The sequence below is a fragment of the Columba livia genome, chromosome 1, assembly GCF_036013475.1.
Source record: "Columba livia isolate bColLiv1 breed racing homer chromosome 1, bColLiv1.pat.W.v2, whole genome shotgun sequence".
NCBI lineage: Eukaryota > Metazoa > Chordata > Aves > Columbiformes > Columbidae > Columba > Columba livia.
The window spans coordinates 174,668,641-174,696,314 of NC_088602.1; the positions used below are offsets into that span (position 1 = coordinate 174,668,641).

Sequence of the window (27,674 nt, forward strand, 5' to 3'; positions counted from 1 at the left end):
GCATCTTACTGTGTTGAGTTTGGCAGAAAGTGGTGTGAGAAATTCCTACCTTCCACCCCCTGTCTCTTCATCACTTTTTCTTGCTCTGAAACCACTACCTACCCCAAGTCCCCACCTATGTAAGTACAATTATTGTTGAGGCCAGCTGCAATTTTTCAAATTAGAAAATTACATTCTCCCTTTCTATTTTGGAATTATTATTTCAACCCAAGGTATATCAGCAGTCCAGTTTGTGGAGCATACCTAAGGGAAGGCTGAACTGCAACAGAGGAGGCAGAGATGGGTACCCAAGAGATTTTACTACCAGGCAGCTTCAAAGCTGGACTAAGGTGTTGTGGAAACACAGTGTCCTCCAGCACCCTAAGTGCCCAGAGGTGAACATCGTCAGGGCAGGACAATCTCAAAGCAGCTAATTTAGCTAGGCTCACTCTTTTGTTTTTAGACACGAGTGCTTCCACTTTTTTCTGGTATTGGTTTTATTCATCCTCAGATCACAATTAGTGTAGACTGATGGATATTTTAGTTGTTTGCTCCATTCTTGGTGCTCTCTGCTGCAAACTAGCTAATTGTTGGGTGATGAACCAAACTTCTCCTGCCACTCAGCCACCACACAGCTTACAGAATTTTTTGTCCTTGGCTTTCATTTCTCTTGCAAGCTGAATTTTGGAACTTGACCTTTCTTGTTGTTCTTTTTATTCATCCCTTGCAACTTGACTGAATTCTTTCTGTGCAACTTCCCTGACAAATATCCCCTGGAAAGCTCTCAAGGGTACTCAGGACAGTCCATAGGATGAAAACTAATGGACTGCATTCTCTATATAATAATTAAATAGATTAGGACAATGTTTCTCTGGTTCCCTTCGATAAATAAAATTGGTGTATCACTCTCTTGATTTGCTAAAGGGCTGCAAATGAATCCAAATCTACCAGTGGACCTGCCTCCAAGTTTGCAACTCTACCTGCAACTATAATTTAAATCATTTTTAGGAGGAAGGAGTGAGTTGCCTCTCAGATGAAAACCAGGATTTGGTGCTAGGAGGGCAACATCTCCAGGAGAGATACGAACCCTCTGTTCCATGAGTCTTGGTCCCCTGCAAAGAAGAGCATCTGAATATCCAATGAAGGCCAGCATCTGGGAGTGAAAGAACTGGGCCAGTACAGCCTGTCTGTAAGGCCATTAAAATACGGCTGGGTGTGAAAAGATAAACCTGTAATGCTGCCAAGTTCAGTGAGACCTGTGGCATGATGAACTTCCCAGTCAGTAATCTATAAATTATTTTAGAGCTGCTTGTCACAGCTTTGTCCTCTTTTCCAGCATAGTCATTACAGATAAGAAAACAAATAACTAGCTTGTCTCTTACTAACAATTTTTTTCTTTCCAGGATCAGTGAAAATTTACTGAAGGTCTTGTGAGATCTAGACACCGTGCTAGTCCCTGTCTGGTGCAAACTGTTGCAGTTTGTGCTGGTGTCAGAGACGCTGCCTCAGTTTACAGCAGCCGAGAATTTGATCTCCTGCAATTTAGGACAATGGTGTCAGCTCTCCACAAGCCGGTGTCTGGGGATGGTACATCCCAGCTGTAAAGCGCAGGAGGAGACACCCTGTGAGAGCGACCCTGAGGGAGCACCCATCCAGCAAAACCAGCAGGGAGCCAGGAGCAGTAACCCCAGCAGATACAGACTGTTTCCAGCAGCAATACTGGAGAGTCTCTGCGTTACAGCCCCGGCAGAGTGAGCTCTGCACTGTACTGGGGCTGATAAGCCTCCCCGAGAGTGATGCATGGGAGAGGGCAGTAACTAGCTTAGAGCACACAGAGTCAAGGCCGAGTGACGATGAATAAATCCTTCCAGACCTGAGCTGACTCCATGCAAAATCAGTTTGCAGAGCACAGTGAGATTATTGTGCAGAGATACCCTGGCTGGCCCTGCAAAGAGCTGGTTTCAGCCAGATGAATGCATTAATCTGGGCTAACGTGCTTCCAGATACGTCAAATACCAAATTGATCAGGCCTATATCCCCACTGGTGTATCTATATCCAGTGTACCTATCTCAGCCAGAGTTGATTGTAGACTGATTTCTGAGGAATCTGAATTAACTGGACCTTAAATGAAAACCCAGCAAAATCTGAAAATAATAAAGTACCTCAGGCTTTTGGTCTTGTGAAAAGCATAAGTATTAGTTTGTTTATTTTAGCTGCACTTTTCTTGCAAGATAATCTTTTGCTCCTTAAGTCAGAACTCAATTTTTAAAAGGGGATGAATAACGTATATTTTACATGGATGGAACACATTCCATTGGGAATCTCAAAATATTTTGCAAACAATAAAGTATAAAGCCTTCCAACAGTCCTCAGAAGAAGGTAAAATTATAACATCATAGGCATTTCATAGATGGCAAACCAGAGGGACTAGTCTTATTCTAGGACACACAGGAAAATCTGTACAAAGGTGAAAACAGCATGTAAGGCTTCTCAGATTCTTAGCATTTTCTGCCTTGCTTCATGTCAACACACTGTTCCTCTGATATATTTAGGTTGCTATACAATACTTTGTTTTTCCAAATGATGAAGAGCTAATTCTCATTTAAACAAATGACTTTTCAATCTTTAAAATTTAGGAAGCAGGCAGCATTTCTTCCAGCTGCTGCTCAGCAGTTATGCCATTTGGAAATGGTACCCAGTGATTTGTGATAGTGTAATCCTTTTGGAGTCTGGAAGCAGCTTCAGAGTCAGGCTTGATTAGAAATGCCCAGTTGACTGCCAGCGACACATTTCAAACAGGCTTATGCTGGATTGCTGATATAGTTGTATGCATGAATCGAACAGTCAAACATACAAATGACCCGATCTGCATTTGCAAAGCTAAACTGCAGCTCTAAACCCATTTTCTGGCCTAAAGAGTGCTGTATGCCAAGTACATAACTAGAAAAACAGATCTTCACATGCTCAGAACAGTGGATGATATTAATTCATGGAGCTCATCTGTATTTGCAGACTGTCAGCAATCAGCTTGGGGCGTCAGTGTACCAGGATCACACTTTAAGCATCATCAAACTTACAACCATGAACTCTTTTGCATATCCATAACATAAACCAACTCCAAGGACAAAGCTAGTCTTCCAAACACTGTGCCAGAACACCTCAAAGTCTTTCCACTGACTTGAAATGAAGCTTTAAATTTCACGTTGTTTTTCTACTCTTGTTTAACATGAGACAAAGCCCAACCAGACAGAGGAAATGACAACAGGAGCATTTTCTTGTGTTACCTCTCAAGATCTTATACATTATATAGCAATTTTATTCTTAGAGGAAGAAACCTGAAAGGTACTTCTAAGACTAAAACCAAAATTGTTCTGGATGTGAACAGCTGAAAAATGAAACGTATTCCTCGTCAGACAGTTGGCCTGGGGATGCTGAAGCTGATGTGTGCGATTCCTCTCCTGAACTGAACTCTGCTTTCCCAGGTGCTCTCCAGCACAAATCCCACCAGATCCCTCCCAAAAGTCTGTGTGCAGCTGACAAAAAACCCTCTGGCCTGCCACAGAAGAATGCAGCTTGCAGAAAAGTAAACCTATTACAAGCTGCTGCTCTATCCTGGCAGGCAGATGTACTAGATATCCCCCTGTAGAGTTATGAAACTGATTGGATGTGTTTGGAAAGCTGGCATGAAAGGACAGTAAAGTACACCAAAATCATACTAAACAGAGCATGAGGGAGAGATGGAGAAAGAACTATGAATACAACATAATGCAATTTAGAAATACATGTTTATACTTTTAGTTTGTGCAGACATTACGCTTCCTCTCTCTCTGTCAGAGGGATCAGTGCAACTTTGCAGCACAGGAGGCAGAAAAGCTGGTGCTTGAGTCCCATGTGAATCATAGAACAGACTGTGTTAGAAGGCAGCTTCAAGGGTCACCTAGTCCAACACCTCTGCAATGAGCAGGGACCTCTTCAACTAGATCAGGTTGCTCAGAGCCTGTGCAGCCTGGCCTTGAATGTTTCCATGGATGGGGCATCTACCACCTCTCTGGGCAACCTGGGCCAGTGTTATACCACCCTCATTGTAAAAAATTTCTTCCTCATGTCCAGCCTAAATCTCCCCTCTTCTAGTTTAAACCTATGACCCCTTGTCCTGTGGTAACATGCCCATCTAAAAAGTCTGTCCCCATTTTTCTCATAGGCCTCTTTTAAATACTCAAAGGCCACAATAAAGTCTTCCCAGAGCCTTCTTTTCTCCAGGCTGAACAACCCCAGATCTCTCAGCCTGAGAGAACTGACATGTGGTTCTGTGTCATCGAGCAGTGATGCTGAGCCAAGGAACCCAACCAGCCTGTGCCAGAACCTAATCTCACCTTGTTGCCTAGTGCAAGCCTTTCTGCATAGTAAACCAATTATTTCAAAGAACACTAGCACACAGATATCCACAGGCCCTTTGGCTGTGGTGCAGCTGTAACAGACTGTGCTTCTGAATGGCCAGGAAGGGCTGCAAACCCAAGGTCTCACCAGCTATCTTGTGGGAACAAGGGATGGATTATTACAAGCAGCACAGATCTGCAGTTTTTATAGCAACTTCACTGGGAAAAAAGTGAAGGTATTTGTTCCATGCCATAAATAAGTACAATGCATTACTAATAATATCTGGATCACAGTGGTTGGATGACCAGCTTATTATTAGTTTATGCTTGGCTCTAATTTACATTTCAAGGTTGCATTTCTTTTATCACTTTGCTAAGTCTGCAATATTAACATGGTATCAGGCATATACATTGGAAAAAAAATTCTGACTCTGAGGGGAAGGATGGAAGAGCTTATGGGGGGCCGAGTTGAATCACCTTAAGGTTGGTCTACAGGTATGTCAATGCCCTGTCAACTTTACTTTCAACAGCATTATCTTCCTGATGAGTATCACTCATGGAAATTACCCCAGCTATCACACCACCTAGTCACACTCACTCATTCACAGTAATTTGTCTGAAGGGCTGATGTCTGAGTTGGCAGATATTTCAAAGAGCTGCTTTGGTTCAATCCTTCCTTTTAAAAAAGGGTGTTATTTTTGTTTAATTATTTTTGGAGGTAGGAGGCAGGGACAGGTTTTACCCCTTGCAGGATGTGCTGCATGTCTGACAGAGTAATGCGAGGGCCCTGGGCTGAGTTATTCCAGGGCAAGTCAGCTTGATCCAAAGAAAAATTTCCATTGTGGAGGTGAGAGAGGTATTTTTAATGCATAGGACACTAGTTATGATTCCTATATGAAACAACTAATCTCTTCTGACAGGTCTTCAAACAATATGCCACACAGACTAGACCTCAGTCTCAGTAAAGCTGAACGTATTTCTTCTCATGCAAACAAACTTTGTTTTTCTTTTGATGAAACTTCTCATTTTTTCTTTCTCAGAGGTGCAATTATTCAGGGGCCTATTTACCAAGTTCCTTAGCTGAAACAAGGAACAGCTTTCTCAGGAGAGTTCTCCCTCTCGCCTTCGCATCAGGAGGATTTTAACATACTGACAATATCCAGCATGGTCTTCCCCTGCTGAGCCAAGCAAGTTTTCTGGGGGCTTTTCATGGAAGGTGGCACCGGTCCAACCCCATAGGCATTTTTTTAAAAATATGTAAAACATGAAAGTCACCCACCTTTGAGGAATCCGGCCCAGTCCAGCTTCCTCTGAGGCTGCTGTGCAGTGATGAACAAAGGTGAAGCCCAGAATTCCCTGCCCCACAGAGAGCGTTTCAGGCCCACATACCACTTCTAGTCCTGCTCAGGCTTGAAACTTGGAGCCAAACATATCGTTTGCACATGTCCCGAAACCATAACAGATAAACATCTTCCTGATACCGCATAGCAGAAACACTACATTGGGGGGCCTTGAAATCTCTCAAAATGAAAAAGGGAAAGTGTATTTACTCAGATCTTGCACACAGAAAAATTGTCAGCCCTTTTGCCTACTCCACCTACAGACATATCTCAGCTGGGACCAGACGCTGGATGGAGAGATATTCTGGCTGCAGGACTGATCTTTCACACCATCCCTCACAAACAAAAGAGGCTAATGCCATTTGGTTTGGGGTTTTTTTACTGTTACAATTTACAGCCCACTTATATGCAAGAGATCACCTGAGAACTGAGAAGTGACACTGGGACTAGAGTGAGCACTGTTAAAACAAAGACAGAAATTTGCCTCATAGTACAGCTAATTTGTTCTGTTTTGCTTTTCCTTTTTATTCCTCATTTCTCCTTCACATTTTCATTACCTTTCTTTCCCCCATTACATGTTTCTCCTCAGTGTTTCTTCCCACTTATGTAGCAGTGCCTCTCTGGCAGATTTCCAGGTTAAAATTTCTTTCCTTAAGCACAAACACAAGCAACCACAGAGTCCTCCTGGTCTAGATATGTACTTGAAAGGTAGGCAGGAGCTGCTACAGGTGCTTCACAGGAGTTCAGGATTTCAGCATCCCTCTGTTTCTCTTGAGCAGGCTGTAGGTGAGGAAGAGGAGAACCAGCAGCAGTTGAAGATCAAGCAGCAATTCTGCTGTGCTCATGTCACACAGCTGGAGAGCTGGCTATGCAGTAGAGTTAACATTTGTCTCCAACATATTCTGATAAACAAGTAAAATGACAGTGGCAAAATTATGCACCTAAATTAAACACAGCTGATTGACCCACGTATACTCACCCGAAGTAACTTTCTCACCTTGCCCAGGAAGCCTTAGAAATACAATTAAGTTTGGCTGAATCTGAGCAGTAGCAATCCAAGGGGAAAAAGAAGAGCAAATTGCTCACAAATAAAACCTTTTTCTCCTATGCCCTGGGGAGGGAACTGTAGTGCCATGGATAACTTCTCACTGCACAGCACACTGTTTTTAGGAGACTTGATGGTGACAGTGAACAAAAACTGCAGGTATCCAGCACTTAGCTGGCATTCAGAGTGAAAAAAGACTCTCTTCCCTGTGACTCTGTTCCCAGTGCAACACAGGACAAAGACAGGCTATGATACAATATAAGTGTATATATATGTTTAGTATGCTACATTTTTATGCCACATTTTGTTGTTACATTATATTATATTATGTTATTTTGTCTTACATAAGGGGAAACCAGCATTTCACATTCCATCCACAGCCACTGTCTAAATACGGTCAGAATTTTTTTCTTTCTCTATGGACATGTGTTAAAGTAGCAAATAAATAGTGCAATCAGGGCTAGGTCAGTTGTGTCACGCACTGTGAGCAATCAAAGTAGAGAACAACCCTGCGCTTTGTTGCAGGATATTAGGGCTCATCATCAGGGCTGACGTAGGCAACAAGGAAAGAGCAGACAGCCCAGATTAATCAGGCTTTCAATCCTGTTTTTCACCTTACAGCAAGAAATAGCAGTGCCATTGCTCATGCTGGAAAGTGTCACAGCTTCTCTTGCTACCTAAAGTCTTCCCAAGCACCTTCCAGTTGCACAAAGGCCCCACCAACAGCTGAACATAACTCTTGAAGCTGAAGTGCTGAACATCTCAGCTGCATCTTGGCTGCACCCAGAGCAGGAATCTGTGTCACATGGAGCATGGAGAGTCCATGGGAAACCAAACAGGGGTGGGGCAGGACTGTCCCTTCGGTCATGCTCCCCGGTCCTTCTCGCACAGCCCCCCAGCCCCAGGAAGGTGCCACAGGTGCACTGGGACCATGTGTCAGCACAAGGACAAGGAGGTGTGGAGTAAAAACAATACTAACTCTTCCACACTTCATTTCAGGGCACATGCAGCCAGATGGGAGCACTGGAAGGGACTGCAGATCCCAGCCTGTCTTACGGCTTTACCCCTGCTCCAAAATGAGCACCAAGATGCTGGGGTTGTCCAGGGTTTTTGGCCCCTAGGATGCCTCTTGAGATGTTTGAGCAGCAGATCACCCTGTAGCCTGTGGGTGTGAAGTTTGCTAGCATCTGCTCTCCTGCCAGCACATCACTGCTGTGTCAGACAAGGCTGGAGCCATCACCCTCCTCTCCTTCCCCTCGGCTGGCAGGAGCGAGGCCAAGCAGCCAGCAAAGCACCGCAGCACAGCTTGCCATCAGCTTGCAGGTGCAGCAGAGACTTCTCTTGTTTCAGTTTGCACACTTCACACCTCCAGAAATCTACTTGGCAGTTGGTATAGGCTTTTTTACAGCTCCAAAACCTCAAACTGCAACTGCTCTGAACCTATTGGCTTTAAAGTTTTGCCTGATTTCGTGTCAAAACCATGTGAAAGTGCTGAGCCTTGTCAGGTGCCTGCAAACAAAAATAAAAAATAAACCAAATTTCTAACTTGTAACTGAACAGACTTTCCCCCTAAGTTAATAAATTTTATAGTGAAACTTGAAACCAAGTGACTTTTGCATGGATTCATTCAAAAAATCTCTGTACAGCACCAATTACTCGTAGCTGTTCTGTAAAGCATGTCTTTATACTTTGGATTTCTCCACTGCTGAGTGAAGGTAATGTGAAATAAAAACATACTATTAACACTAGCTTTTTAAATATCTTCTTAGAAATTTGGCTAGTCATTATGGATTTTTGGACAAGTAGGGTAAAGAAGAACAACGACAGCAAAAGAGGCAGCTGGCAGCTGCCTGGGAAGGAGCTGAAAAGCTTGGAAGAGCACTAATGAAACTTGGGACAAAGACTGAAATTCCAGACTTTACACAGAGAAGACAAGGGAAGATGTAAATCTGAGATTGTACACCACAGTAGATTTTGACAAGAGAAAAGACAAAACTCTTCTACATTTAGCACAAAAGACAGGCTGCAAGATTTTTCTTTCTGTACTTCCAATGAAGTCAGTGACTCCTTCATCCAATTGAAGGAAAACAAGCAGCAGGGTAAAGACTGCAAATGAAATCTTATCCTGGGGAACCTGAGCAGCTCCATTATTCATGGCTTCCCATTCTGCTTTCTTTGGACAACATGGCCAGCAGTTCAGTTTTTATTGAAATGCCTCTGGAGCTGGAGGGCAGCGCTGAGGGAGAATTCTCCTGATGAAACAAAAAGCTTTTTAAGTGGCAGCAGCTTCCTTCATTTTGAGTGAGAGGACTTTTCCTTGCTCAAGAAATACCCATTGATCCTGCAGTGGAGGGTTTCTTATGCAGCAGTGCATCGTTGAGGAATCCCATTCAGAGACACAACTGAAGTATTTTGGGCAAACAGCAGCAAGGCGTTTACTGTGTCTGCTTATTTGCCTGGGCTGACAGTATGTCTCCATCATTGTTCAGTGCTTGCTGTTTTGTCTTGCTTTACCAGTCTTGAAACTCCTATTTGCATGAGAAGCTACTGCAGCAGGAGAAAGCGGAGACAGGAGTGCACCCTTTTGTAACTGGTGAGAGGTGCTCTTGTGTGTGTTGTTACACAAACACCTCCGGCACAGGAAAGCTGCTGACATGCCCCAGGGCTGTGACCAAGCTGCCCAGTGGAAAGGCTGCTGTACGACAAGGGGAGAGGGCAGGAAAACCAGAACATGATGCTGATGTGGAGTCTTTGCTCTTGGAGCAGTAGAGCCAGAGCCTGGGGGCAGAGACTGGAACCCATCCCTACATGGGATTACACTGATGTCACCTGGTTGCATTGACACGAAAAGAGCGGTGCCACAATATGCAATTCCTCTTGTAGAGGCAACCTGTAAGCTGCTTGAGAGGTTTCATTCCTGCAAGAATAAAGAGCAGTTTCACCTCAGTGGTTACACCCCCGAGGCCTGAAGGCTATGGCGGGCTGTCAGCCACATTTCCATGCCTTCACACCTGGCTCCAGCCAGCATGCTCCTTTTGCTTGGGTGGTATCTGCTGTGCCAGAGCCTTGCTAGCCAGATGTTGGCTTTTAGGTGGTGTCCTGGAAAACAGCCATGTTCTGGCTTGCACGCAGTTGAGGGATCAACATGTCTTTCTCCAGGCACGCACACGGACCATGATTTCACAGATCTGTGCCCTGCCAGCCCACTCTCCGCCAGCAGCACTGTGCCAAGGCCCACTCTGCTAGGTCTCCAGGGAAAGCAGGATGCATAAGAAATGCTTGAAGGATGGGCACAGAAATACAGACTTTTTTTTAAGGCTTTATGATGGTCCTGGTTGTCAGGAAACAAGCAAGGCATAGTTCTGGGCTGTGCAAAGAGACCTACAGGGTGTATGCATACACCCATGCCACAGGTGTAGAAACTCTCCTCTGCCTTCCTGCCAGCTGCTGCAGAGCAAAAACACCACATGAATACACAAGTTCTGGCTCAGTACATGCCAGGCAAAGCAAGGCAGCTCTGTCAGCCCTGTGCCCACACCAGAAGTCACTACCAAGGCCTGGATTTGCTCTGAGATGCTCTGTGAGTGCTCTCAAGCATATCCAGGCTCACTGGATGTGGGGCTTGAGAAAACACCTATGCAGCAGCAGGCAGGCAGGCACGTGGTTTCACTTTGGAGGTAGAGGGTCTCTCTGTCTTATGTGCAGCTGGTGTCCTGAACTCTTGGTTGCTGATCAGTTAAACCATGCTCTACACCCAGCTACAAAAACATACGCTCTGCTCCTGTTCCCCTGCTTCTTGTCTTAACTTACACCTTGCAAGTCTAAGGTACTTCTTGTCCTCCTGAGGCCATATTTATCACCCTTCATATTTCCTCTCCTTGCAGAGGACATGAGAAAGATGTTTCTCATCTGGACTCTGCCTGACTTGCTGTGCCCAAGTCTCCTTTGAAAGGGTGGCCATCATGGTTTAACCACGCTCCATCACCCCTGCTCAGGATGTATATGCAATCCTGACAGCCTATGGCAAATTCAGCCTACACTGAGTAGAATGGCAAAGCAGCTCCACCACCTCAGCCTCTACGCAAGAGTTACACAGAGGAAGAGATTTCCCAAATCACCACGACTGGCTTTGCTATGGTCGTCTCACCATTCTGCACAACCACCCATCCATGGACATCTGGGAATTGCAGTAATAAGACTCATTTGAGAGATAACCTGTTAAGTCTTTACATGGTTCAGCTCTTCCAAAAATAGCTGCTTTCTAGAATAAGCTGCTGCCTGAGCATGACTGGCCATACCCAAGCCCTTCTAACTTATTAGCACTGAGCCGATTATGTGCTGAAGGATGTGCATTAGCCACACAAGCCAGCAGTGAAACTCACTGATTTCCACATTGAAATGTCAAAGCTTTATGGTCTCTAATTGATGAGTGGGAGCTTGCAAAGGAAGTCAAGTGTTACTTTTGTTTTACTGTGAGTCACAATCAATGTTGGCAAGCATAATAAAAGCAGAGGAATGTATTAGGCACAAATTATTGTATGTCTTGCAGTAAGACACTAATCATGGGGATTGAGATGTTATACCACCTGTGCAGGCTGATGTCCTGGCAATTTGATCACTTTACTGCTAAATGCTATATCTCAAAGGCTGGCATGTCTGTCTCACTTGGTCACGCATTTTTGGGGTCAGTATTTAGTATTACAAGTAATAGAATCACGCTGAATGTTCTGCTTTCCTCTGGATGAGAATAGTAAAGCCGTATACACACATTTTGAAGTATCCATATGTTCAGAGGTACCTACCACCCCCACCTCTACAGTGAGCAAACTGTGGTGGTTTCCTCACTACAACAGAAAGTCATTCAAGGGATTGACTTCCCTAAAATATGTTACACAGCTGAATATGATCCTTTTTCTACAGTCTATGGTGTAACTGGATTGGTGGTTTAAGCATGGGCAAGCTGGAGGGATCCATGGGGATTACACCAGTCTCTCACCTGCATCTGATGTGATTCCTGCCATGCACGGCTGAACTCCAAAACTCCTGCAGCTGCAAGACCTGGGCTCATTAGCTGTCCTGATGACTGGGGAGGCTAAACCCACATAACCACAAACAGCATTTCCTCCAAATCTCCTTTTTTTTTTCTTTCCCTGTGAACTGGATTGTCAGACCCCCATTGACTGCTGCAGGAGACTTAGATGACTTTACATGCCTTTGCAAATCCCACTTAAAATGAACGTTCTTCTGCCACGAAACCTGACCCAATTGTCTTTCTCTGAATAGTCAATGCTCATGCAAAAGGAATTATCAGTGATTCTGTGGGTGTTTTCTGACGAGTGTCAAAAGTCCCACGCAGCTGATTGAGTAGGTGCAGTCTGTAATAAATGCTTTGTTCACCAATGGAGAGTCTAGTAAGTAATAAAGCACTGAACATAAATCCTATTCAGCTGGAACATCAATATTTAAGAGTATCAATGTTTAATGCTGTCATTTTAATTTCATTGTATGGATTGATTTATTTCAGCATGCAAGAACAAAATCAGAAACTAATTTAGCTAATGAGTTCAGTTAAGCTTTTCTTTTTAAAAGGCAATGGAAATAAGTTAGAGGAGGCCTAATGCTTTAAAACTTCTCATTTTCAAAGGAAGAGGAAGTTCCACTCAGAAGAAGAGGTGTTTTGATCAAATCATACTCAGCTGTCAGGGGCATTTAGGGACACACAGAAGAGTTTAATTTTTTTTTGCCATAAGCTACAAAGATCTGACATGAATGAATGAGTTGATTAAACTCCCTATGCTCTCTTTGCAGACACTGGTGCTGAGTTGCCAGTACAGTGATAGTAGTTAATCCCCAGTTACATCTATTTTAAAAGTCAATTTTAAACATATGTTCAGTGCTGATATATTTCTCTGTAGGTGGCTTTCTTTTAGCACAGTCTGTAGTTTATAGCATTTCAGCCAATTTCCCTCTGGGATATCAGTTTTCAGGCTTCTTGTCTTGGTTGAGAAATTAAAACTCCTCAGATGAACAGGCTGACATTCAGTAATCATGTCTGGATCATTTTTAGTATAACAGAAGCCCACATGAAAGCAGGAGCTAGACAAGGAAAGACCAGGTGCAGCTACATCCCACTTTGTTATAAATACCAGCAAAAAATTATTTCTGTTCCAAGTAAGCGCAAAGTGTGTCCTTTAACCACATACTGGAAACCACATTTTTACAGATTTGACTCCGTTTGGAGTAGTAAATATCTTTCTGGCGACAGGTAGCACCCACCTGGGGAAGGATAGGAGCAGCAAGCGAGTCTTTGTTTGCCCCCTCCCATCTTTCTTCCTCTCCCTGCACCCAATGCCCAGACATTTTGGCATTTGTGTAGTGGTAAGAAGGAACAGTCCCTCACCATATCTCTAGTGTGAGGTCTTTTAAGAGGGGCTGGATTAGGGAACCAACACCTTGGTTTGGGAGCAGCTGGAGCTGGCTCGGGGTTGAAGGATGATGAGGAGCCCTGACTTCCAGTGCCAAGTTTGCTAAGGCCAAAGGAGATGATTACTGAATTACAGAACAGGCTCTGGAGGAGCCTAGGCGTCTGGAAGTGGGACACGTGCCTATGAAAGGAGAACTAAGTGTGAAGAGGAAAAATACTGAAACACATGGGGAGAGCACTCCTTGAGAACTACTGCTCTCATGGAGTCTGCTGGTGAATGAGAGCTGCAGACAGTCCAGAGCAGCTAAATATTTTGAGCCTCTTTTTTCTGGCAATTAACCCAGACAGCGATAAGCAGAGCATTAAGCACATTCTTGAGTACAAATTCTGGACATCCTTAAAGATGTTGATACTAAGATCATGTTTCTATCTGAGCATTACTTAAGGAACCTCTTACCAAGGCAGCTCAGCGCCCAGCCTGACTGAGCCATCAACAACTGTTACTCAAAACAAACCTACAACACATTTTCTATGGGTGTTATGGTTTCTACCACGCCTCTTCATTTTTACACTTTCCCATTAAAACACATTCATTATAAATAGAAGTCCTGTGCATAAATGCTTTTCTTCACTTTTAGCTCTTACTCAGATACTTTTGAGGATTATTCCATGCCTGTAATGCTGTGTTCTGGTCCATAACTAGTGGTGGCTCCAGTTCCAGTGTCTAAGACTACTTTAAAATATTTTTTTAAATACTCAAATTCCTCCTTTTTTGTTTTAAATAAAGTCAGACAAAAAGGCAGAAATGAAGAAGGAATCCTAGTGAGCCTATTTTTGTCATAAAGCTACAGAGACAGTGAAGTACATTTTACAGAGTATGGCCCTGGGGTTGGGGTCAGTGCACTTGCTCTGCAAAGGACCTTCCATGTTTGTGATCTTGAGCAAATCTTTCCCTGCCTGCCATGGTTTCCCTGCCAGCATCACCCTGTCTTGTCTATTTATTTTGTAAGTCCCCTGGAGCTGGCGCGCTCTGTTTTTTGCTGTACATGGTGGGATACAGTTAAGTGCTAGTAAACACCTGTACTTGCACTTCAATTCAGTATTGGATCTCTGGCTGTGTAAGCCTTGTGTCAAGGTATAAATTTGGTCCCGAAATTAAAAGATAGTCTTTGCTCATTGTAAATTCTCTTTCCTACACACCCCTCTATCTTCAGCAAGAAAAAGCCATAAAACTAAAGGTCCTCTAAACTGCTTTTGTTCTTAGCTCTGCCAACAATTTTGTACAGGATCCTGGGGCTCCTTCCTGGTGTCAAGGGAAGAACACGGACCCTGGTGGGGGAGTTTATTGGGACATAATGAAGGACCCATGGGGGTGTGGTATGCACTGCCCTTTTGCTGTCCCTCCTAGTGATCGAGTCAGGGGAGACAGATCACAATGAATAGCTGTAGAATAACTTTTACTAATGGAACTTTTATCACTAATGAAATTCAAGCACACTCACTTTTCACTTTCCCCCCACCCATGGACGACACCCCTATGTGCAGCTACATGGCTGGGGCATGAGAATGGAGGCACCAGCCCCAGCACTCTACTTAGGAGCAGGGGATCATCCTGACGTGCAACAGCTTCTGGGTGTGTGTATCGTCTTCACCTGCATGCATCAGCTGCCATCTTCATGGAGCTGGCCTGAGCCATGCAGTTGGCGTGTGGGGTGGCCTTGATCATTGTCAAGTGACTCTGGGTATCCCAAATTTCTCACCTCTTGCAGATTCAGCAGGACCCCCAGTGTCCAGAGCTTTCACAACCTCCTCAGCCCACTTGATTCATCTCCTGGGCCAGCTGTTTTCTTGTGACTGTTCTTCCCATCCACACCCACAGGTATCTGTGAGGTCCCCCTCACACAAGCCCACACCCAAGAGGCATTAATGAAGCTTTATGCCTCAGCACTTCCCTAGTTCATACAGCTGTTCAAAACTCTGAGGACCTCTAAAATTAAGTGACACACAGTTTTATTTGAAGAAACACTTCTCATTATAACTCCTTTTCTAGAAGTGGAACATGTCCTTAGGTGGAATTTATAACATATTCATGACGATATCTTTGCTTTTACATTCTCTGGGGAACGAGACTCTGCCTACATTGGAAAGGAGAGAAAAGAGGCACTCTTCTGCTGTAGGAAATTTGGAAAAAAAAAAAAAAAAGATGTTTCCAGTCCCTTTGCAATAAAATATGGAATGACATCTTATATGCAATACTGAATGTGTTTGGTATTTGCAAAAAAAAAAAAAGATTGTATATACTTTGCTTAGTCAATTATAATAAGTGTTACCAAATGCACTTAGAAGAGTGTAATTAAAAAAAAAAAATCCTTTTAGAGTTTTCTTTTACCTTTTATGCATCCTGTTTCTGAGTACACTGACGATAAGGCCCCCTGGAAAAGTGTTCTCTGTGTAAATCAAGGGTATTTGATTATAGTGATAAGCTTACCAGTTTATAACCTGTTTGTGATTTTTAAGCCTTCTTGGACTGTATCTGTGGTTTGTTTGCCCTTGCCCTCTCCTTCCCCAGCTTGTACTCCTGGGCTGCTCATGGAGGGAAATGCTGTAATCTCTACCCTCAGCCTGCTAGCCCCAAGTGCTTCTTCTGAACACACTGCATTTGTTTAGGAAACTACCAAGGCAACCAACACACATCTTTCCTGAAGGACAGGTGGAACTGCGAAGCCATAGAAATATGAAAGCTTCAGGCATGGAGCCAGTGCCATTAACGTACACGCTCACCACCCAACTGTTCGTGCTGGGAAGGGAAAAGCCCACACTGCCCTAATGCCACAATGAGGGACCTTCCCAGTGCTGGTTAATCACTGGGTCTTCTGCGTTCCTCTCTGATGTTTTCATTCCCCTGCACTGGCCTTGTCTGTGTCCATGAGCACACAGGGAAGCAAAAAAGGGATGGCAAAAAAATATTTCTATCAGCCATCTTGACTCTTGTATTTCACTGGAAACTTCTCCAAAAATGAAGCATGACTAGGAGCACTGTATCACATAGAAGTGATTATAAGAAGAACAGGAATAAATGGCAATTCTCATAGATGGACATTTTTTGTGGTGGTGACCTCACAATAGACGTTTTTTTCCCATCCAGATCCAGTCATGTGGAAAAGATATAGTCATGGCTAACAATAGCAGGGAATTTATTTGTATCAGATTAATTTAAGAAATCATTAGTGACTTGAAAGTGTGATTCATACCGATGCTCAGGAAGCACTGTCAGAGCAGAATACCAGCATCCTCAAAAACAGGGGGTTCAAAAATACACTTATCTTCACTGGGTAATTTCCCTCATGATTTCACAATTGAAATTTTGAAGTATAAGAAGGGTTTCTTCTAAGCCGCTGGCAGAACAGAATTTATGAAGCTCTACATATTTATATAAGAAGAGAGAGTGTGCTACAATGAAGAACAAGGCTACCTAGACTCTCCTAAAAGTTAGAACAGTACTGTAAATTCAACCAAATGTTCACTAGCACCAAAAGATATCACTAAGCTCACAAATTTGCAATAATTAGTGTGTGGGATATCTAGCTGCAGGGGTCTTGGTTTTGCATAACTCTTACTTCCTTGCTGAAGTTTAAGAGCTAAAGAATATGTAAAGAAAGTATACACATATAAAATACAGAAAATGTAAAGAAGTTCTTCCAAGATGACTGGAAATGCTGAAATGTTTATGGGGCTTTCCAGTAACATCATAGGTTGGGCTGAAGTTAAGCACGTGCTTAAGTTCCTTGCCAAATAGAGGCCTAAATAGTCTCAGCTCAATATTGGCTGGAGCTTAAAACCCGCTGTCTGTGCGGCACACATTCCTGCACACCTCTTTCTCCCTTTTCCCTCATTGTAGCCACAGTGTTGTCTGCAGTGAGCCCCGTGCCTGAAAACCTACAAGCTGACCGCAGCAAATAGGCTGAGGTGGATCATCAGGTCTCTGCAAGTTTTTATTTATCCCCAGGAAGAACTTTGCAGCTCAATTGCTATTGATAAGTAATCACCAGGCTCACTGGTAGATGGAAAGTGGATAGCTTTATAGCCACTGCAAAGCATTACACTAGATAAGACTACTATAAGCCATTATTTCCTTTTTAATAGCTTGCTCCATGTTTTATCACAATGAAAAGGTTCACCACTCAGCAATAGTAAGATATAATTAACTCTTGTTACCACAGTGGCACAGACCGTAAATATTACGTGGCTTCCATAAGTTTCTAGATGACAAGCAGATTTAGAGATTTAAGCTGGGTGAAATACTTGTTTCTATCACTGATTGCATTAGCTTAAAGTCCTGGAAGATGTATTCCAGATGTGCTATGCTAATAGTATTATTTTATAAAAGTGCAGACAGATTTTAGGAGCAACACGCAATTACGCAGTTTGCAATCTCTGTGAAGCTGCTTTAAAAAAAAAAATACATCTGAATTAATAGTTTTTTGGTCTTGTATTAGTATCACCCAATTGTCGTAGATAACAAGAGAGTTGTCATTTACTGGCAAATGATCATTTACTGATTTAAATTTCCAGGCCTCTTCATGCATCCATGCTGATTCAAAGGAAATGCAGTGAATGTTTTAGGTGGAATCTGAGTACACTCAGTAAGGGTTATTTATAAGCTAGCATGCAAAAGTGATCAATGCAGATTACAGAGAATGCAAATTTTCACGCACACATAATACTTATACAAAGTGCGTATTTTCTGTATTTGTTGGTTTTGTGTGTGTGCCTGTCTGGGCACAACTGTGATGCATGTACTGATATTAAAGATTCAGAATAAAGTTGAAGAGTGTAAAGGTTGACATTTCTTGTTTGTATTTCATTTTTAAGCCGATGGCTGGATGAGCATGAATTTTACTTTTAGTTTGTATTTATCCTCAAAGCATATTAAAAAGACAGTTCTACTCTGAATGTGGCTGGTGCCCTCAAGTGAAACCACTGACTCATGCTTCTTCAAAAGCCTCCGGTGATCACTAATTCAGGAAACTAGATGTAAGAGAAAATATTTGGCTTTGCTGTCTTGGAGTAATTTAAAATAAAAATCCTCAGCCACAGGATCGTCTTCTCAAAACACATTCCAAGGACTGACTTTCTTTTTATTGGTTTGCCTGCAACAGGTAGACTAGTATTTTTCCCTACTTCTGCTTTGTGGAATTAGAGCAAAGCTACTTTGTCTTACACACCATGTCAAACACACCTCAGAGGTGGCTGCTGCAAAGCACTTCTGCAGGGAGGCCAGACAGATGATGTCTTCCAAGTTGTACTTGATTTTTATGATTTTCATAATTCGCTTCCCAGATCTTTGCCAGAACTGGGAAGCTGAAATATGCCTTTCATATACCAAGATTACTCTAAGAAAAAAATAATTGACAGGAGATGAAAAAATACATTATTATTAATGCAATGAAAATAATTTTTTAACTTCTTATTTTTTCTGCTAGTTGCAATAACACAGGGTTTTAAGTGTTACAGTGGCTCCCACAGTGGCGTGTGGTTTTCAGTTTGACCTGTTCTCCTGCATTTGAGAAAAAGAGATTAACGAGGAACAACCAAGAATTACCCTTCATTCAAAGGATTTGCCCAACATATAGAAGACACTTTTCCATCTAAATGCTACACCATCTCCTATTCACTGATGGCAGTAGCATCTTTCCCTCTTGTACTTAGGCCAATAATACAGAGGTGGTAATTGAAAATTACCCTCCTACAACGAAAATGCCCTGAATATCCAATCCTATGTATTATCTCATGAAAGTTTGTTTAAAATAAAGAAAAGATATTTTTAAATGGATTTAAAACCCCCAAATTTTCCTTTGGTTTTGGTTTTGGTTTTGGTGGGTTTTTTTGTTTTGTTTTTGGTTTTGTTGTTTGTTTGTTTCCCTGTGGTTTTTCTTTATATGTATTTCTTGAACTTCAGCACCTAGACAGCTATGTGTATGTGGACTGATGCTTCAGGGAGAGCTGGTAAAAAACCACAATATTTTAGCTCATTATTTTTGATTCTATTAATAGAAACCAGACACCAGGCTTGAATTATCCCTCCTGCCTTTCATCATGAAGACAAGTGTCTTTAATAGACTTAGGCCATTATATATTCTCTATGCACAGACCAGCATGCCTAAAATAGCTTCAGCTATTCAACATCATTGGAAAACCTTGTTTCTTCCAGGCTAAGTTTGTTTATTGGATAACAACCCTCTCTGTAGAGTAGGTTGCTGGAATAAAATATACACATTCCGTGAGCCCTAAAATAAGACCAATAAAACTGAACCTCTGTTGGCTCTGTCAGTGCACAAACACAGCAGTATGCAGCTCATGCCTCCAAAACCTACATCTCAAATACTTAAAAAATAAGCAAGGTGCCAGAGACTGTAAGTAGCATAATCAGCATAACCATAGCAAAGATGTTAATTCTCATTTTTTTCATGCATTCATTTTTTTACTCAAATAATAGTCTGTTTTTCCACCCTTTATCTCCTCCCTCCTGAATGAGCCCTGAGAAAACCTAAGGTTTTGTCTTGAAACCTTGTGCAAGTGGAAATTATGTTGCCTGACTTCAGACGCTGATAATTGAGATGTGGACAGCAGACCTACTCACCCCAGCTCACTTCATGCGCCATTGAGAGAAATAGGTACATTTTAGGGAGCAATTATTTAGCCCTATTTTAAGCATTTGCTTTGGGGTAGGTGAATCAAACATTCACATGGGAGAAGTTTTTTTCTCTGGCAGGAATCTACATGACCAGCTCGGATGGGAACGCCTATGGGAACGTGGTCATTTCAGTCGGCCTCTGCTGCAGTGAAAATTCCAAGTCTGGGATAGAGGCCTCTTTGCTCTGATGCAGAATGGCCACTCCTGTGTTCTGAATGGCTCCTGGGCAGGGAGCACAAGCATGGATTCATCACAGAGACCCAGCACGTGTTGCTGACCATTTTCTGCTAGCTGATCATTTGGGTGGAGAGAGGATTAGCTGAAATGACAGATGGGGGAGGCAGCGAGGGGAGCAGTGAAGTAGAAACAAGTTGCCAGTATCTACCTTATGTTTTTCCCTAGAAATTCATACTTGTGTTTGTTTCCATAGATTGCCTTGACTGTTGGGGAAGAGATTACAAAATAAATAACGGAACAACTTGAACCATCCATGAAACATCTGCAATGACAACCATTGGCTACTTCACAAGGGCTGCTTGGGAAATGCAAAGAGAAACCTTGCATTGCCTTTCCAAACCTGGAAGAACATTGTTGTGAGACTGAAGCCATGATAGTTCACCCCAGTCACATAATCACATCCTTCCCTTCACTTACTCTTGTTACGCAGTGGTATGGATTTGATTATTCTGTCAGCAAATACCCTATATCCTTAAAATGGATGAGTATGACATGTTTGGAAATATGGAGAATACCAACAGGTTAAACATAATTCACATAAAGCTAATAAGATGAACAAAAATAATTTACATATTAATCACAGAGTTCTAATCTGCCAGAAGACAGCAGGGAAATTGATCTCACACAAATATGGACTGAGAAAGTAGGTTGAAGAGGGCATTGAGCTCCAAAACAGGACGTGGCATGACTTTTATCACATGCACCCTGAATTTGAAAGCTACTGATTTGGTAGAGAAAAATCCATTAGCCACAGTGCATCAGCCCTTGCTGGGTACGTGGGGATTCCATGGTTGCTCTGAAGAAATTCACATTGACCCAGACAAAGAGCTGCTTATACACTGGTATTCATGAGAAATCCCATATAACCTTAGCGAGACAGACACATCCATGGCCATTTTAAAAATGACTAGATAAATTACAGGGTAAGAAGTTAAGGAGCAGCTCAGAAATACTAGCTGATCTTGTTCCTGAACTTAATGGTTATTGCACCCTTCATTAAAAAGGCTCTCAAAACAGTTGTCAAGAGTTGTGTGTATGAACTCAGACATGCAGCTGAACATTGTATTTGTGTATGTGTGTGTGCACGTGTGTACGTACACTGGAAAATGAGGAGCTGAAATTAATGACTTTGCTCCTGGAATTAAGATTCCCAGGGAGGCTAATTACAGCATAGCGTTGCTAGTAAGCAAGTATAACGCATGGAAGTATACACATAAGTGTTGTTAACACACCAACACATTCTGTTGTGATCAGTGCACACCTCTGCAGATTATTTAGGCTTGATTGTTGAGAGATTCTTTCTATATTAATAATTATTAATTATGCCATCATTTCAGAAAAAAAAAAAAAATAGGAGTCCTTGACCCATAAAAGGGAAAATGAAGGAAGTTGGCCATGGTATCTGACCTCCACTGATTACCCCAATACCAAAAGTGTCCGGTCATTTATATTTTGAAATCTTAATTATTTTACCAGTTCCTGCCCTCAAAAAGTCATGACTGTAGCACTAGATCGTGCTCTTACTAGTTTATGGACCTCACCTGAGTGGAAGTTTCCCATATGGGTTCAGTGTTTCAAACTACACAGCTGCTTGTTTTGTAAGCTCTACTGAAAACAGTCTGGCTGTTTCTGAGAGGGGTGGTTAAAATAGGGACCTTTGCTTATTTTAGAGGGGAAGAAAAAATATTACGATGCCTTTTTAAAAGTGGTCCCATGCCTTGTAGAAGACTGTGAAAATTAGCAAGGTGACCCCTCCTCCCTAGTTTTATGAATATCCATGTAATTTTAATGCTTAGTTTTTCTAGATGGCTACCACTACTTTTTTTTTGACAGGAGTATGATTCCAGCCCATCTTTCAAATGAGAATATCTAAACAAAAGAAAGTAATAGCCAGCCAAGGGAAAAATAGTCTGCCTTTGTTTTTCTTTGCCTAAGCACGCACTGCATGAACCAGTGCTCTCAAGGTAGGGGTAGTCAGTACACAGGGAAGCAAAGAAAATCCTGCAAAGAGGCAAAACCTGCAACAAATCCAATATCCTTAGCTCTAATACGTAGATCCTCTGGTATGAACAATGCACAAAGGTAGAAAACAGAGCTTTTACTTTATACTGACTAATAAAACCAGTTATTTTTTAGGCACCACAGAGACTTGAGAGTGCAGAGAACTGGCCTTTTCATGAGTGCCATCCATTTGCGGCCATGACCTACGATACATGCAATATGCATTTTAATTTCAAGCAGACTTTTGAGGCACGTCTAGCACTGCCCCAGGTCCAGCCATTCAAAGATAAATTTGTACATGGTTTTAAAAGACAATCCTGATGGCTCCTTCTTTCCTGATATTGCTTCACCTGATCAGTGAACAAGGGTAAGAAGGCAGACTTTTTGCCAAATGCAGGAGTAGGCTGCAACCCCACACATAGTAGAAGTGGATTTTACAAGGTGTACAGACATCAGCATGCAGAGACGCAGGTTAGAAAATAGCACATATTTCTTTTGTTGCCTGCAGAATGCATGAGTAAGTACACGTATTGGCAGAGGTCAAGCAAGACTACTTCAGATCCACTTATTCTGTGATGGGATGTAGTTTGCAGGAAAGTACTAAATTAAAGACCTCCAGATTTATTAAGGACTCCTCATGCTGAAGAATGTCACATTCTAAGGTTTTCTCCTTCCTCTTTCCATGGCCTGTAATTTGGACCTATAACACAAGATGGGCTAGAGTACTTCAGAAGTTACCATATTGAGAATAGCTGTTGCTTAAGGCACTGCTGACATAGATTACTATGGGCCAGCAGGTGCTTTATTTAGTCAAATTAGGTCTGCCTGATGCTGCATAAAATCCCATGGAGACAGTTTATTCAATATAAGCCAGGTCTGTGACTTTGCCTAAACATGCATAAGAAGATAACTACAGAAAAGAACAATGTTCATCAAACCCAGAGGTTATATCCAGGACTGGTTGTTTGTGTATGCTTAGAAAATAAATTAAAAACCAGGATGATTCTTTTCCTAAAATATCCTCCAGCCTAAGCAGTCAACCACTTCTTCAGCCAATACAAAGTTTAAAATCAAAGGACCAAAGTTTGCAACATTGTGCTGCATTTGACATGCCTAAAAGAGATGAGTGTTATTCTGAAAAGCTGGACACAATTCTGCAGGTACTGAGATGCTTACATTTAGCTACAATTTTCCCATTTTAATACTTTAGGGTTGGGGCTCATTTGAATTTTACACTACGCCCAGATTAAGTCCCTGAAGTAGATTCTGTTATTACCTAGGGAAATTAAAAGGCATTTTCAAATACTTCCTAAATTGATGGCCCCTCTCTCTCAGAAGATCTGGGGGTAGGAACAGGGAAGAGTTATGGCTGAACCCAGGAAATATTTATCTCCCACAATGCAGAAAAATAGTTTGTGCAAAAGCTGACAGACTAGAAAGGGATGGGGACTGTCTCTTAATGCCCTGGAGCCCTTGTCAAAGTGGAGCATGAGGCTGCTTAGCATCAAGGGGCCAGATGGTCCAGCTCTCTAGGAGAAAACTTGATTTCCACCCACTTCCAAGTCTAAGCACAGCAAAGTGGTCTCTCTGTCCCTGCAGCTGGCTGGTGAAAACCCACGGTACCTCTCACCAGGTCTCTGAGCTTCCCTGGGAACAGGGAGGTTGTCCCAAAGGCAGCAAGCTCCATGGTGCTTAGGTCATTCAGTCTGACTGTATGGGATCTAGTTGCTCAGCACCAGTGATGTTGGCTGGCATTGAGTCTAGAAGAGCTGGTGATGAGAGGTCAGGAAGATGAATAGATGCACTTCTTGAGTCTCTTGGAAGATCTGAAGTAGAAAGAAGCAACTTGGATCCACAGCTTATCATAACTAATCCCATAACTATTCCATAATCTTGTTATGCTCTGTCTGAGACCAAACAAGTATTCTGGATGGAGCATATGGCATGTAAATCAGTGCAGCCCTCAACCAGGGTCAGCCAAGGCAGGTTATGCTTCTGGAAATGTGAAAGGTATATTCTGCTTCTCCAAAGACTTGTCTACAGCTGTGACTCATAGCAGAGCGAAGAAACCAAGTTGCACCAGGCAGTACACATCTTTTAAATATTTTTTTTGTACTGTCAACAGCTGGTGGTTTCTGTTCACAGTCATCAGACTGCTGCAGCTGATCTATTTTGGGTCTGTATTTGCCCCCAGTCTGACCCTGGTGGACTCTCTGTCAGGGGCTCAGTTCTGCCTACAAGGTTTTGGAGTCAGGAGAAACTTGATTCCAAACCATCCAGGAAATGGAGCAAGTAGCCAAACAATAATTTTGCTTATGTGCACCTTGCCTCCCTGGAAAGCAAGTACTTTAAGCTTCTCCAGGTTTGGCCACCTCTGAGCCCTGTCCTGTCCTGTTTTCAGGGCCTGTACTCGGAGCTTGTTTGATGGTACTTGTAAAGCTCACCTGAATTTAATTCTTCTAAATTTCTCCCCAGTGAGTAAAACACAAACAAAAGTTTGACTGAACTTTCTCCTTCCTTTCCACCCAGGTCTGCAGGTGAAGGCTACTCCCTCCTTATGTTTGCACATGAACTTTAGCTGGCAATAATGACATTGAGCAGACTCAGAGAAGAAACGGAGATGCAGCAGCACTGCAGTACACACTGCATCATAAAATCATGACATTTTCTATTAAGGTCACTTTGCCCATGGGAGAAATTCGGAAACCCTCTCTCCAGCCTCCCACAGTCACATAACTATGTGACTTTTCCAAGAACAAGACACTTTTGTATTTTGGGCACCTGGAGACACACAGCAGACAGAAGGGGCATGGCCCACTACTGAGCCACATGCTACCACACTATGGGAAAGCAGGACTGGTACTTAGTCCTGCAAAACCAGGGACTATTCAGGCATTTCTGAAAAACCCAAAGCACTTTTCTGAGGTAACTCTTTTACTTGGAGACCTTTTTATTAGAAGCCTGGTCTTCTCCCTTCTGCTCTGCGTGTTCCAGACTCTTGCATTTCTTATAAGCCCTTGCACATGCAGAACTGAAGCCCAAACCCACAGTTTGCACGGAATTATGCAGCCGACGACTGCAACTTGCTTTGGCTGTATGGGTGCCTTGAAATCTGAGATGGAAACACAGAATGTGTCTCAGGCAGCATATGCGATTGTTCCAGCTTACACTGGGATGATTCATTTCCATACAGTACTGTTCAGAGCAGAATAGGTTTGATTTGATTTGACAAGGCTCTTCCCAAAGCGAACAGCTTTATCTTGCTAAACTTAACAGAATGAGACTGACAAAGCATTTCCCTTGTATTAGGTTTTACTCAGAACATGTGAACCTTTATTTTGATTGTGCTTCCTTGCCGAAAGAGCAGCTTTGTTCTGCAAGCAGACACATGGTGAACACAGGAGCTCTAAGCAAGGAGATACAAGCCAGAGAGTGGTCAAGCCTCAGCCCAGTCTGCTGGAGGTGCAGAGGAGCCAGGTTTGGGCTCCAGCCAGCTGGGAATTTACTGACACCCCACATGCCAGGAGCATCCAGGATGGTAAGGGATTGACAGGACCTGCAGGACAGAGCCCCTGTTCCTCTCCCCTCAGCTGTCACAGAGTGCTGCAGGAAATATGGAGCATGTCCATGCTGGGTGCACAGACCAGCCTAACAAAGCTGTGCAGGGGTCTCAGATGGCCCTTCCTCTCCTGTCCTGAGCAGGGCGCAGCCACAGGCTGATGTCACCTATGGACTGCACAAAGTACAAGGCTATATATGGGGTATCATGTTTCACATTTGCTTTCTATCCCTGAGCTTTCTGCCTGACCCACACATCTCAGAGTGGATGCAGCTATGACAGTGCAGGTGTGGTGACAAAAGTCCTGCCCCCAAAGATGGTAACTGATAGAGGGACATGCAGGTGAGGGGCCTGGGAAGATTATAAAATGGCTAGTGTCTGCCTGCTCTGCTGGCTTTTTCCTGTCTCCCTTTTGCTTGAACAGCATACACGGCATTGAATCAGCTTGTTTGTTTCTTTGCAATTTTCTTTGCTATTGGTAGCAAAGAACAGAAAACACCAATTCACATCATGGTCTGCCAGGACTTTGGGGAAGCACACTACAGATGGGACTTTTAGAAATGCAGGTAGACTCTGCCATTGAGTTTTCTAATCCACAGCTGCATGATGAGATGTAGAAAACAATATTTGATTATACAACAAAGGCAGTCAGACACCTGCATCTTTGTGAAACCTGGAGGCCAGATTTGCTGCTGGGTCCAGGCAACCCTCTGCCAGGAGCCTTGCCAGGCCAAGCAGGTCCAGTCCCAGAACAGCACCTGCTGGGGAGGAGGTGTTTGAGGAGCTGGAAATGGTATCACTGTTTTTTCGTACCTGAGGTGCTCAGCTGCTGACTTCTGTTGGGAGGAGTTGTAGGAAACAGCTGGCCCTTCTCCAGTTGACCCAGGTCCTTGTGCTAGCAGTAACAGATTTTAAAAACAATCCACTCTGACCAGGAACATAATAATGCAATAAAGTGTGCAAGACCTGGCAATGTCGCCTGCATGTTTCTTATAAAACTCAAAATCACCAAGAGAATTTCCATGTATCCTCTGAAAAACCTGTCCCAGTTCCATCTGGTTCTTCAAAACAGCATCTCTGAGCGCTTATGGCTGTGGGTCTTCCCACAGGAGCTTCCCCCCCGTCAGCATCCCACCACAGGGCGGGAGGCAGAGCAGCACCATTTGCTATGTCCTCTGAGCGAGGCAGTGGTGTGGACAGGCAGCCAGACACCTCCTCATCTGTTGCTAAGGGAACACGGGGAGACGAGCTATAATTATACCAATAAAGTGTGAGAGACAGCCAGAGAGAGAAAGACGTGGAATGGGCACTCGTGATGGTTCCTTCTTTATTTTTACCTTGTTTATTGTTTTGTAAATCACTGACAGAAGGCATCCAAAACATTTCACATGTTGGCTGGTGACTGAAGTGTAAGTAGGGCATTTTGTGCAGAACAATCAGCGTTGTCCTAAACACGATGGGGTCAGAAAAATTTATCCCAGACACCAGCACTTCCCCAGATGAAATGCACAGAACTGGAGCATTTAAGAAAAAAGGAGGGCGGGGGGGAATGTTCTTGGAATATGACGTTATTTAGGGCCAGGTTGCACCCTGAGCTGTAAAACAGCTTGTGTAGCTTTGCAGAGGGAATCACCGTGTTTCAGCCAGCGATTTCCTAGGGACCAAACCTGTCTGGATGGCAAAATAGCCTGGAAATGGTGTTGCACTTCTCACCCAGCTGCGAGAGCCGATCATTTGGTGCAGGCAAGCCTTCCTGCCCTGGCTATGGGAGCCTGGGACAGTTTCATACCTTGGCCCCTGTTGGCACTTAGGCTTTAGTGGATGGAGAGAGATCGGATCATGCCATGGTGCCTTGATCTGTTGCTGCCTCACCAGAGAACAATTTCCAAATGTTTTAATCACTGTTCAACAGTCTTAACAATAACGTGTTTATCATTTGAGCTAAACCACACCCTTTCTGGAAGAATAGTCTGTTACTGTAAGCCTTACCCTTCTGGACCACTTAATGCAAGTTACCG

General features: G+C 43.1%; 1 long non-coding RNA gene across 1 annotated transcript in view; it reads right to left on the minus strand.

Annotated features, from left to right (window-relative positions):
• Positions 1 to 27,593, minus strand: part of LOC135578149 (uncharacterized) — a 72,182-nt gene extending 44,589 nt beyond the window's left edge. The window contains exon 1 of the long non-coding RNA XR_010469494.1: positions 1 to 27,593. This exon is cut by the window's left edge and continues 23,703 nt beyond it. This is a non-coding gene — a long non-coding RNA (uncharacterized LOC135578149).
• Between the last annotated feature and the right edge of the window lie 81 nt (positions 27,594 to 27,674).